Source organism: Neofelis nebulosa, chromosome 5, assembly GCF_028018385.1.
Source record: "Neofelis nebulosa isolate mNeoNeb1 chromosome 5, mNeoNeb1.pri, whole genome shotgun sequence".
NCBI classification, from domain to species: domain Eukaryota; kingdom Metazoa; phylum Chordata; class Mammalia; order Carnivora; family Felidae; genus Neofelis; species Neofelis nebulosa.
Genome location: NC_080786.1, coordinates 88,514,925 through 88,526,938, shown reverse-complemented (window position 1 = coordinate 88,526,938; position 12,014 = coordinate 88,514,925). Strand labels below are relative to the sequence as shown.

Sequence of the window (12,014 nt, the reverse complement as noted above, 5' to 3'; positions counted from 1 at the left end):
CAACTCTATCTTTGGGCCTGAGCAACTGGTGCCATTTATAGGGAAGAGGAGCACTGGAGAGGGAGCAAGATGGGAAGGATTTAGAAATCAAGAATTCTATTTCAAATATGTTAATTTGAGATGCTTACTAGACATCCAGATGGACATGTCAAGCAGGCAATTGGATAAATTAATCTGGCATTCAGGGGAATGATTCTGGGCTAGAGATAGAAATATGGGAGTCATCAGTTTGTAGACATTATTTAAAGCAATAAGACTTGATGAATTCACTAGGAAGTTAGAGTAGATAGAAAAGAGATCCAAAAACTGGTCCCTAGGGCACCCCAACATTTAGAGGGGGATGACAGGAAAGCCACAAAAAAACTAGCTAGGTAGGAGGTAAAGCAAGAAAGAGCAGTATTCGGGAAAACAAGTGAAGAAAGTATGCCAGGTTTTTGGATCTTCCTTTTGTTCATCTGTTTTTCTTTCTCTTTTTTTAAAATTTCTAAATGTTTATTATTTATTTTTGAGAGAGTGAGAGTAAGAGTAAGAGAAAGAGAGAGAGAGAGAGAGAGAGAGAACCCAAAGAACGCTCCAGGCTCTGAGCTGTCAGCACAGAGCCCAACGTGGGGTTCCAACTCACTAGCTGTGAGATCATGACCTGAGCCAAAGTTGAATGCTTAACTGACTGAACCACCCCGGGCACCCCTGTTGATCTGTTTTTCAAATGCTGATGTACATAAGAATCACTCTACAAGGCTTACGAAGAACAATACCTTATTTAATTACTTCATCGGAAATTTAAAGGATTTTCAAGGTAATTTTGACTTGTCTTGATGTTAGCAGTAGATGCTGAGTGAAGAATGTAACTGGGGCAGGATGGGACCCATTGCAGGTCCTTCGGTGAAAGAGGTTATTTCACTGACTGTTTTGGGATTATTGCAATTTTTAAAACTTTTTATTATAGACAATGTCAGATGTGGAAAATCAACAGAATGGTACAATGAGTAACAGCCTCTAAGGTGTTCCTATCACACAGTTCAACAATTATCAACTCATGGCCAATCTTGTTTCTTTTATATTCCATTCACTCCCCACTTGAAACAGACTCTCAATATCATATCATTTCATCCGTAAATATTTTACATGTATTTTTAAAAATAAATAATTTTTTCACATTAATACAGTATCACTATTACCCCAGCAGTTCATATAATTTCTTAATATTGTAAGAAATCCTTGGGGCGCCTGGGTGGCTCAGTCGGTTGAGTGGCCGACTTCAGCTCAGGTCATGATCTCACGGCCTGTGAGTTCGAGCCCCGCGTCAGGCTCTGTGCTGACCGCTCAGAGCCTGGAGCCTGTTTCAGATTCTGTGTCTCCCTCTCTCTGACCCTCCCCCGTTCATGCTCTGTCTCTCTCTGTCTCAAAAATAAGTAAACGTTAAAAAAAAATTAAAAAAAAATATTGTAAGAAATCCAGTCAGTGCTCAAGTTTTCAATTGTTTGATAAATATCATGACTTTTTAAGACAGTTTGTTTGACTCAGGATCCAAATAAGGTCCGTACATTGGGGATACATCTTTTTAGATTCTATACATTCTCCCTCTACCATTATATATCCCCTAGGAAATTGTTTGTTGAGGGAAGCAGGTGGAGTTTCCTGCAATCTGGCTTTCGATGATTGCATCCTCATGTTGTTGGTGGCAAAATGTTTAGCATGTTCCTCTATCCTCTGAATTTCCTGTAAAAGGGAATTGAACCTAGAGGCTTGGTCAGGTTAGATATTTTTGGTAAGTCTACTTTATAGGTGTTGCTGTGTTCTTCCACCAGGAGTCCCTTAATGTCTGGTTGCAACTCTTTCTTTGTGATGTTAGTAGCTGTTGATGATTCAAGCCTAGAGCCATTATTACCTTACGGGTTGCCAATGATTGTAATTCTATCTTTCCTTCATTTATCAACTGTGATACTTCTATAAAAAGTAACTCCCCTACAATCTGTATTTGGTTTCTCAGTGATACAATTCATACAGGAAAGGCTACATTAATGCTTGATTTCCTACCTTTATTTAAAATAATGGGCTGGTCTCTAGCACCCTTCCACAGAGACCAATCAGGGCTTGAGGGGGCGGCGGTATTGTCAATGCATGGATTTAATTATGTGATGTGTTTTGATCCATTGCAATTATCCTCACTGATATTCAAATTATTCATCATTGGCATTGAAAGCCCCTTCAAATTGGTCTCTGAATCCTTTTGATGCATAATCTTCACTATCTGGTATGATGAGATGTTCAAGTTTATTTTGCGTATTTCCAACCTAGACCTGGAATCCTCCATTTCCCCTAGAAGCTGGATTCCTTTTAATGGAAAAGGAATTGAAATTGTCATGTACCATATGGGGTCATAGAATCAAAGAGCCAGGCAGTAGGTGTTGAAGAAGACGTCACCTCAGTGAGCAAAGCTGTACTAGAGTCCGCTAGAACTCAGAATTTCACTGGGAACCATTCACACCAACCTCCTCTCAAGCTGTTGATCTAAGAAAAGGATGCTATTATCTCCCAAGCAGGAGATAATTGTTTCATTCAATCTAAGTAAGTAAAAAGAGAAAAAAATGGAGCCCATGAAAAAATGCTACTGAATAAGAGGAAGGACAAATCCCTTCCTCCCTAGATAACAAGAGGAAGGGACTAAATCCCTGAAAATGCAGGCTACTGCAGGATACAGGAAGAAAATACCGGGAAATTGTTTAGTGTCCTTGATAGAATGGAAGAAGAGATGTCTTTCATAAAACATGAGCCGACAGTCACAGGAAGAAAACAAGCTGAGAAGAAAAATTACAAAATAAATAGAAAGGTAAATGCATGTAATAAAGAATTCTAAGGGAAAATTAAAAACACAAGAGCAAAAACACGACCAGGCTATACATATGTAACACTGTCATTTTCACCTAACAATGTATGAGAAACGTCTTTCCATATGTCACTGAATATTTTTTTACCATGACAGTCCTAATGACTGCACTGCATAGGAAGTTCATTGAACTTATCCCCTCAGATTAGAAAATGCTATATTTTCTAGGTTTTTCTGCCATTTTGTGCAATGTGGAGAGGACACATCCTTGTATGTCTTCCTATGCATTCAATAACTATTTACTGAGAATCTAATGATTACTGGGCACAGTGGTATATGCTAGGGTGCATGGTGGTGAAAAACTTAGACACAGTTTTTGTCTTCATGCAGGAACTTGCAGTCCTGCAGGGAAACAGGACAATTATGAAATTTCAACACTTTTGCGGTAAACGGTAAAGAAATTGTATGGTGATTTATTTAACAAAGCACATGGCCAGGAACCCTAAACTACTTTAGATTTTCCCGAAAAAGTGACATTGAATCTGAGATGTAAAGAATAGGAGGAGGTAAGCTAAGAAGAGAATTGCAAGTCATGTTTTAGAGAAAGAAAACAGCTGTGCAAAGGCCTGAGTGTGAGAAGAGCAAGGCACACTCCAGACAAAAGAAATTCAGTGGCCAGTCCCAAAGGGACTGTCTCTGAAGGATAAGCATGGAAGTGTCATGGTCAATGTTTTTGTGAGAGAAGCAGCATTCTGGAGCACAGTGGACACTAGGTTGTAGGGTGGCACGGCCAAAGGTAGGGAGGCCATTGGGGGAGCTATTCAGTTAGCCAGGCAAGAGAGCATGGTGGGTCAGAAGAGGGTGTTGGTGGTGAGCTTGCCAGGAAGCAAGTGGACTTTGAAAAGTATTTAGGAAAGTCTGGTCTATTTGAGGTGGGCGGTTAAGGGAGAGGGATTCAAAGCTGGATCCCAGGCTTCTGATTTTAGCAACCAGGTGGTGCCATTTACTAGTAACAGGAGAAAGAGATGGGAGAAATGACAAGTTCAGTTGGGCAGTGTGGAATTTTGAGGTTCCTAAAAAATTCCTAAATAGAAATATCCAATATGCAATTGGATATACAGATCTGGAGCTCAGGATCTCTCGTGAGACCTGGACTGGAATTCTAGATTTGGGATCCATCAGCATGTGAGCTGTAACTAAAGCTCTGGGAGTGCTTACAGAAAGAAGGAGAAAAAAAGCACCCAGGGCAGCCCCCTGAGGAACAGTACCAACATTTAAGGGATGGGCACAGGAAAAAGACACTTAGAAGTAGTAGTCAGAGAGACAGGAAAAATGCAGCTTTATAGAAGCCTATGTCAGGAGTACAGGTTTGGCTAATAGCGCCAAATATTTCCAAGAGGTTAAGAAAGACAAGGTCTGAAGAGACTCCATTGGATTGAGTGGCCATCTACATTTCATGACAAGAACAGAGACAGTGGTGAGTTGGATATGATGGCCAGATTTCACCATAAAGAGTAAGCTTCAGGTGAGAAGCAGTCAGTCTCTCATTTGATAGTTGACCCAATTTGAGAATCACTGTCGTTTACTCAAGGCAAGCTTCACTCATCTACATTCATTTTCGTAATGGTTTTATTTGGGCTTGCTTCTTTCATTTTGTTTTATGCTTTCTAGTTTTTATGTTCCCTTGCTATTTCTTTTTAATTCTGCTTTTTGGCTGAGTACACCATTGTGTTTACTATTATTTCTCAAAGTAAACTTTTAATTCTACTCAGTAGTGAAATGAGAATTTGAAGCCAGGCAGAAGCCAGTGGAACCAGAATTTAAACTCTGGAGTCCAGTCTCAACCACTGTGCTATACTTCCTCTCATGTGACCCAAAACATCCTAATAGACACAGCAAATTGACTTGCTCTTGAAAATCATTACACCATAAGGACAATAATTTCATTTCTAGAAATATACCTTAAAGAACTAATCAGAGAATTATACACATAAAAGTATTCATTGCAGCATTGTTTATAATAGCAAAACAATGTGAATGTACATAGATTTTCCTTTTTAAAAAATAATATCCAGGAGCTGTTCCTTTCTAGGGCTTGACTTGTCTTTTAGTCCGTATTAGCAGTTTTTTGGTCTTAGATCTGAATTTTAGTTGTAAATTGATCACATCCTTTAAAACCTGATTGAAGAAATGTTTTCAGTATAATTTGTGCCCTGCTCTCTACCTGAGTGGGTGTTTACCACACCAAATAAGACTTGACGTATAGGAAAGAAACAGCTCAGAGTCCATCTGAAGGTGGCAGAAGGAGCAGGCATTTTCTGGCATCAGAGTTGACGTATTATAAGATCTCAGAAATTTGGTTTTAAGGTATCTGGCAATGAAGCAAAAAGAAACACAATCACTTACATAATTTTCATTGTCCAATAAGGCAAAGAATTCTAACTAATTCTTCTGTGGAGGCAGCTTTTTCTGGGATCTAAAATCAAGCAGGAACAGGGACACCTGCATGGCTTAGTTGGTCAAGTGTCCGATTTTGGCTCAGGTCATGATCTCACGGTTCATGAGTTCTAGCCCCGCATCGGGCTCTGTGCTGACAGCTTAGAGCCTAGAGCCTGCTTCAGATTCTGTGTCTCTCTCTCTCTCTGCCCCTCCCCTGCTCACTCTCTCTCTCTCCCCCCCTCTCTCTCACAAAAATAAATAAACATTAAAAATTGTTTTAAATCAAGCAGGAATTGATTATGTGAGTCCTCATATAAAGGGCATCAAGGAACATTGAAGACTGTCTGTGATATTGTGATTCATAATAGGAAGTACATGTTTGGTCTTCATCCCCATTTCTGGCACAGAACTGTCCAAACCTTTGGAATTTCCTGAACTATAAGAGAAATAAGAGCATCTTTTGTTGTAATATTTGGTCTTGTCCTCAGTTTCTGAAATTACTCAGGGCTGTGAAGTGAAATGAGTGTTTTGTTATTTGTAACAAATCCATTTCAACCACAACTGACTTTATGTTAATGCGGTGACTTTTGGAAAGTCCCTAAAGATGGGGGGCTGGTTACCAAAAGAACCAACCATGTGATTAGAGCTTTTAGTATGTCCTGAACTGGAAGAGAGGAGAAGGGATGGAGGGCAAATCAGTTGTCAATGGGTAATGATTTAATCAACCATGTCTATGTAATGAACCCTCCATAAAAACCCAAAAGGACAGGGTTCAGAGAGCTTCTGGGTTAGTGAACACATGGAGAGGAGGGGAGAGTGGTGCACCCAGAGAGCATGGAGGCTCCTTGCCCCTTCCCATACCTTGTCTTATGCATCTCTTTCACCTGTTCCTGAGTTATAGCCTTCCATAATAAACCAGCAACCTAGCAAATAAAAGCTTTCCCTGAGTTCTATGGGCCATTCTGGCAAATTAATTGAATGCAAGGAAGGGTTGCTGGAACCTCCAATTTACAGCTTGTCAGTCAGAAGCACAGGTGATAGCCTGGGCTTAACCTGGGCTAGTGACTTGCCTCTGAAGTGGTGGGATTGGGAACAGTCTTGTGGGACTGAGCCCTTAACCTAGGGGGGTATGACACTATCTCCAAGTAGATAGTGCCAGAACTGAGTTGAATCATAGCACATTCAGCTGGTGTTGGAGAATGGCTTATTGGTATGGGAAACATATCCTCTACTCCCCACACGTTGGAACTGGATGCTCAGATCCCTTATTTTCTCTAAACAGTTTATAAAGAAATTTTGTCAAACCCATTCGCCTAAGCAGCTCTCTGTGAACCTGCCATAAACGCACGGGGCGAGTTAGCTGTTCCTAACCTAGGGAAGGTACTTATGCAAACAGCTGAAAGGCAGGGTCTGGGTACTTTGTCTTCTGGTCATGTTGCTGTCTTCCTCTCAAATGTGGAGCTCTACCACCAGCAAGGCACTTTCAGATCCCGTGCTTCCTCGGCTTTGCCATGAAAGCACCCTCACGTGAATACGAGCTGGGGGCGGGTGAGAAGAGGTTGTAGCCCAAAAAGGCCAGCTGTAAGCTAAAATTTCTTTGAAGATTTGCAATTTATATTTAAAATCCATGTGAATTTTACAGTCTGTTTCATAATGTGTTATACATAAAAATGTGTTTCCCCCTTAAAAGTTCTAACAAAATTGGTGCTCCAGGAAGATGGGCTATATTTATCCTAGTATGAGTAGCCCTTACCATGCTCCCCACCCCCCACAGACACACCTTTATTTTAATTTGATGTGGGGCCAGTTCTTCCAGAGTCTACATTAGTAAACTGCTTCTTTCCAATATTAGATGTCTTAGAACAGAACATCACATATTTTTCTAACTTACAGAGAAGAGGGTCTGTGTAAGTTCTGCTCAACAGGTTTTTTTTTTTCCCTTTCTTAAGTTTATCTATTTATTTTGGGAGGGAATGGTACAGAGAAACAGGGAAAGAGAGAATCCCAAGCTGGCTCCCTGCTGTCAGCACTAAGGCTGACACGGGGCCTGAACTCACGAACTTGTGAATTCATGATCTGAGCTAAGATCAAGAGTCAGACACTTGACCGAGTGAGCCACCCAGGCACCCCAACAGGTATTTTTTTTAAGTTAACATTGAAAAAACAAACAAACAAACAAGGAGCTCTAAAGACAGGTCTAAGCTGGGATTCCTGGGTGGCTCAGTCATTTGAGCAGCCAACTCTCGATTTCAGCTCAGATCATGATCCAGCATTGTGGAATTGAGCCCTGCATCAGGCTCCACACTGAGCATGGAGCCTGGTTGAGATTCTCCCCCTCTCCCTCCCTCCCTTCCTCCCTTTCTCTTTCTCTCTCTCTCTCTCTCTCTCTCTCTCCCCCTCCCTCCCTCTAAAAGAAAAAAAAAAAAAAGACAGGTCTAAGCCTATGCAGTACTTGTAAATTTTGTCTACTCGTAAGGGTTGAATGTGTCTACCAAAAAGATATGTTGAGGGGCTCCTGGGTGGCTCAGTCGGTTAGGCGGCCAACTTCGGCTCATGTCATGATCTCGTGGTCTGTGAGTTTGAGCCCCGTGTCGGGCTCTGGGCTGACAGCTCAGAGCCTGGAGCCTCTTTCAGATTCTGTGTCTCCCTCTCTCTGACCCTCCCCCGTTCATGCTCTGTCTCCCTCTGTGTCAAAAATAAATACACGTTAAAAAAATTAAAAAAAAAAAGATATGTTGAAATACCAACCCTCTCAGAATGTGATTTTATTTGGAAATAGGGTTGTTGCAGATGTTCTGCATGAGGTAGTTATGATGAGGTCATACTGGAGTAGGCTGGGCTCTAATCCAGTATGACTGGTGTCCTCATAAGAAGACAGACACACACACACACACACAAACACACACACACACGGAGGGAAAACAACCATGTGAAGATGGAGGCAGAGATTGCATTGATGCTGTTACAAGCCAAGGAACACCTGAGGCTCCCAGAAGCTAGAAAAGGGAAGGAAGGATCCTCTTCTAGAGACTTCAGAGGGAGAACAGCCCTGCCAAGATCTGGATTTTGGACTTCCAGCCATCAGAAGTGTGAGAAAATAAATTTCTGTTGTTTTAAGCCATCCAGTTTATAGTACTTTGTTACAGCAGCTCTAGGAAACTAATCCATCAGCTGTCCTCAAATTCTCAATACAGTTTCATTGAAAGTTCCCAAAAGAGAATTGATGTTACCTCACAACTATTATGACTTGGACTTCCTATACAACCATCAGAGAAAGCTACTGCTCCACATAGGTACAAACATCAAGAATGACCACATTAGGCAGGAGCCAATAATTATTTCTCAAGAAATAAGGATTTTATCTTCAGCATTCATGATTGATCATGACCTACCTGAAGTTCCAAGGAAGGGATGCCTCGATGGTGGACACTTGGTAGGGCTGACCTCACTAGAATAACAAGGCTCTAATGAGAGGTTTGAGAACTCCAACCTGGCATAGGTTCTCTGTGAGAGCAAGCAAATCCCAAGAACTTTGCAGTTGACTTATTTATCCTATAAACTCAGTCCCGTTCAGTTGGCCTTTTCTCTGGCAAAGACTCCTGACTCTTCAAAGCCTAGAATTAGCTAACACAGCTCTGGAGGGAGGGAGGTTGCTGTGCAAATCCTCTAACTGGATTTAGGACTGGGCCAGGCCATCATATGTATTTATGGAAGGATGAAAGGCCTTTTGGGAAAAGATGTACTGTTCTGAAATTGGAGGCCACTATCTCCATGAGCAAGACTTTTAAAGTGCAGGCGAAGAGGAGGCCAATAGGCATCTTGACATTCCATCTCACAAGGAAGAAAATAATTCTTTGTGAAAAAGTATCTAAAGCAGATACTGTCCACTCCTTCCATGGAAGAACTTCAGAATAGCCTCAGTGGTGCAACTATTCTAAGAAAAATTTCCTTTCAATGAACCATCAAAATGAATAAGCTACAAATTGCATCCCTAAAAAGCTAAAAGACTGAACCGTTGTTTGGTACCATTTTTAAAGAGTCATATAAATAGTGGCAACACCAAGACCTAAGACTACACAGGTTGGGCAGTGGGAGGCACCAGCAGGAGGTAAGGGAGGCGGTGCGTTCTGCCTCCAGGGCCCTCCCTACAGGGTTCTTAGCTGACAGCAGCTGCATTTCTTTACCAAGGTTACAGTCCTGTTAAGTAGCCCTCTCCTACAGCTACACCTCTCACCTGATTCTGGCCACTACTCTCTCTCCCGTCACTTCAGATTTGGGGTGTTAACACTGGCCTGAGATGTTTTACCATCCCCTGTTGCTTTCTGCTAAGTGTGAGCAGGATGTCAGGCTTGTGGATGGTTCTGTCTTTAAACATTCCTCAACGTCTCTTCTGCCATGTCATCTTTGCCTTGCTGGGCCCCTGACCCAGACACAGTCCTCACTCCAGGGTCAGGCTAATGACACAGCCACCAGCTGCAAACTGACTAGAACAAGAACACAGAGGATTATACCTTGTCCTTAAGGCTTCTCCCTGGAAATAATACTTCTGTCCATCGTCACAGGCCAAAGCAAGTCATAAGGTATCAGTTATGTGTTGCTGTATGACAGATAACCCCAAAACTTAATGGAAAACAATAAATATTTATGATCTCACACAGTTTCTGGATTCAGGAATCTGGGAGCAGCTTAGCTGGGTGTTTCTGGCCTAGGGTCTCTCACGAGGCTGCAGTCAAGATGCCAGGGCCGCAGGTGTTTGAAGGGTTAACAGGAGCTGGGGGACCTAAGGTGACTCACTAACATGTCTGGCAATTTAACACTAGTTGTTGGCAGCAGGCCACCATTCCTTGCCACGTGGGCCTCTCTAAAGTGCTGCTTGAGTGTTCTCATGACATGGCAGCTGGCTTCCCCTGGAATGAGCAAGTCAAGACAGAACCCAAGAAGGAAGCCTGAAAACCTTTTATGACCTCGTCTCAGGAGTCATATAACATCACTTCCAGAATCTTCTACTTATTCTAAGTGAGTCATTAACTCCAGCACATACCGTATAGGCAAACCTAAGCCCCACCTCCTGAAGGGAAGAGTATCAAAGAACATATGGATATTTTTAAACCATCACACATGCCTGCACCTAACTTCAAAGCATACGATATGGCCAGGAGATGAAGTACAAACATTTGGTGAATGGTACCAATGACTGGAGGCATCCTAGGAGATTTTATTGGCTACTCAAGAGTTAAACAAAATCTAGATCCATGCTTTACTGTTGTGTTTATAGAAATCTCTACTATATGGATCTTGGGGTTATGGTATTGAAACATAATGTGAACCCAACCCAGAAATCCTTGGAGTGGAAGAGGGGCAGCGCAATACACACTTCCTTGAGGTGAGGTCATTCCCAGGGCTAATCCCCTCTTCTGGAGTGAAAAGTTCTTCACTCAGGAAAATGAATTATTAAATGAGGCCCTAGGCAGGCAGGAGTGAGGAATCCACTTTTTTCCACAAGCCTCATTGTCCTGACCTCGGGGTGGCTAAGGTGGTATCTACCCTATGGAGCTGGAGGCCTCGGGGCAGAGACAAACCTCTGGAGAGAGTCACAAAGTAAGCCCTGCCTTGTGAGCCAGATTGCTGCCTCCATATTCCTCTTTGTGTTCATTTCTCATTTGTATGTCCTAAGCTTTTGGTAAAACTTATTTAAAAAGGTGAGTCATATCTCAGCTGTCCAGATCATGAGAGAAAGGTGATGTATCCACACTTGACACAGGGCGTCAAGGGGGAGCAGTGAGTGGGAGGCAGGGGTAGCTGAGGAGAGACTGGGGAGAGGTTGGGCTCCAGCTCCAAGCTGCTCTCTCGCCAACAAGAGAGTCTGCTCTCATGACTGGACATAGCAGTTCAGGGTCATATCTTACCAATGTATGTGGCATTTCCTTACTACCAGCTACTCCCAGTCTGTTTGACTCCACAACTAGAGCCTTCCACAGAGCAGCCCAGGCATCTAGGCACTATTAAGATCTTTAGGTGCAGATACCCAATGACCTATCTGTGAGAGATGAGTGCAGTGATTTCTAGACCCAAGACTCAAGGCAGAAAGAGACAGAGGACACCTCCAGGACAGGGGAAAAGGTCCACAGTGTTGGGGATAGTTTCTCTATCTGCTGGATCTGAGGCCTTGCAGAGAAATGAAAATCCTTTCCACCTTGGGGAAGGCTTCCAAGGATGTGAGTGAACTTTCTAGTGAGCCTCTCTCCCCCTAAGCAAAGCAAGGTCAATAAGACAAACAACCTGCACAACACTTAGCTCTCTGCCCTGCTCCACACCATGGCCTTCGGACTGTGGGACCATGGCCCCATTCCAGCTGTGGAGTGGCAGACCCAGTGCTGGGATCTGCTGGGGCACTGTTCATTGACTGCACCTTTATGATGAACAGGCATTGTTCGTGACTAGATAAACCTTTTTTTTTTTTTTTTTTTTTTTTTTTTTGGTTTCCCACTACCTTTTAAACTTTATTCAGTGGGGAAAGCTTTTCTTCTGCTACAGGATGAAAACTCAGCAGGCCTCATGATTTTTCTGTGCCCAGTTATCGTCACTTTAGTTGTGAGAGGCAACATCATTCAGTGGTTATATATTAGTCACTCTTCAGTCTTCATTTAAAATAGAGTCTTCTCAGGGCACCTGGGTGGCTCAGTTGGTTAAGCGCCTCACTCTGGATTTCGGCTCAGGTCATGATCTCATGGCTCCTGGGATCGAGCCC

General features: G+C 42.6%; 1 long non-coding RNA gene across 1 annotated transcript; it reads right to left on the bottom strand.

The window, feature by feature from the left end:
- Positions 1-4,826: 4,826 nt before the first annotated feature.
- LOC131512421 (uncharacterized) lies at positions 4,827-9,906 on the bottom strand. Its single transcript, XR_009262126.1, has 2 exons — positions 8,659-9,906; positions 4,827-5,198 (listed from the first exon to the last, which is right to left on the bottom strand). It is a non-coding gene; the product is annotated as an uncharacterized LOC131512421 (long non-coding RNA).
- Positions 9,907-12,014: the final 2,108 nt, after the last annotated feature.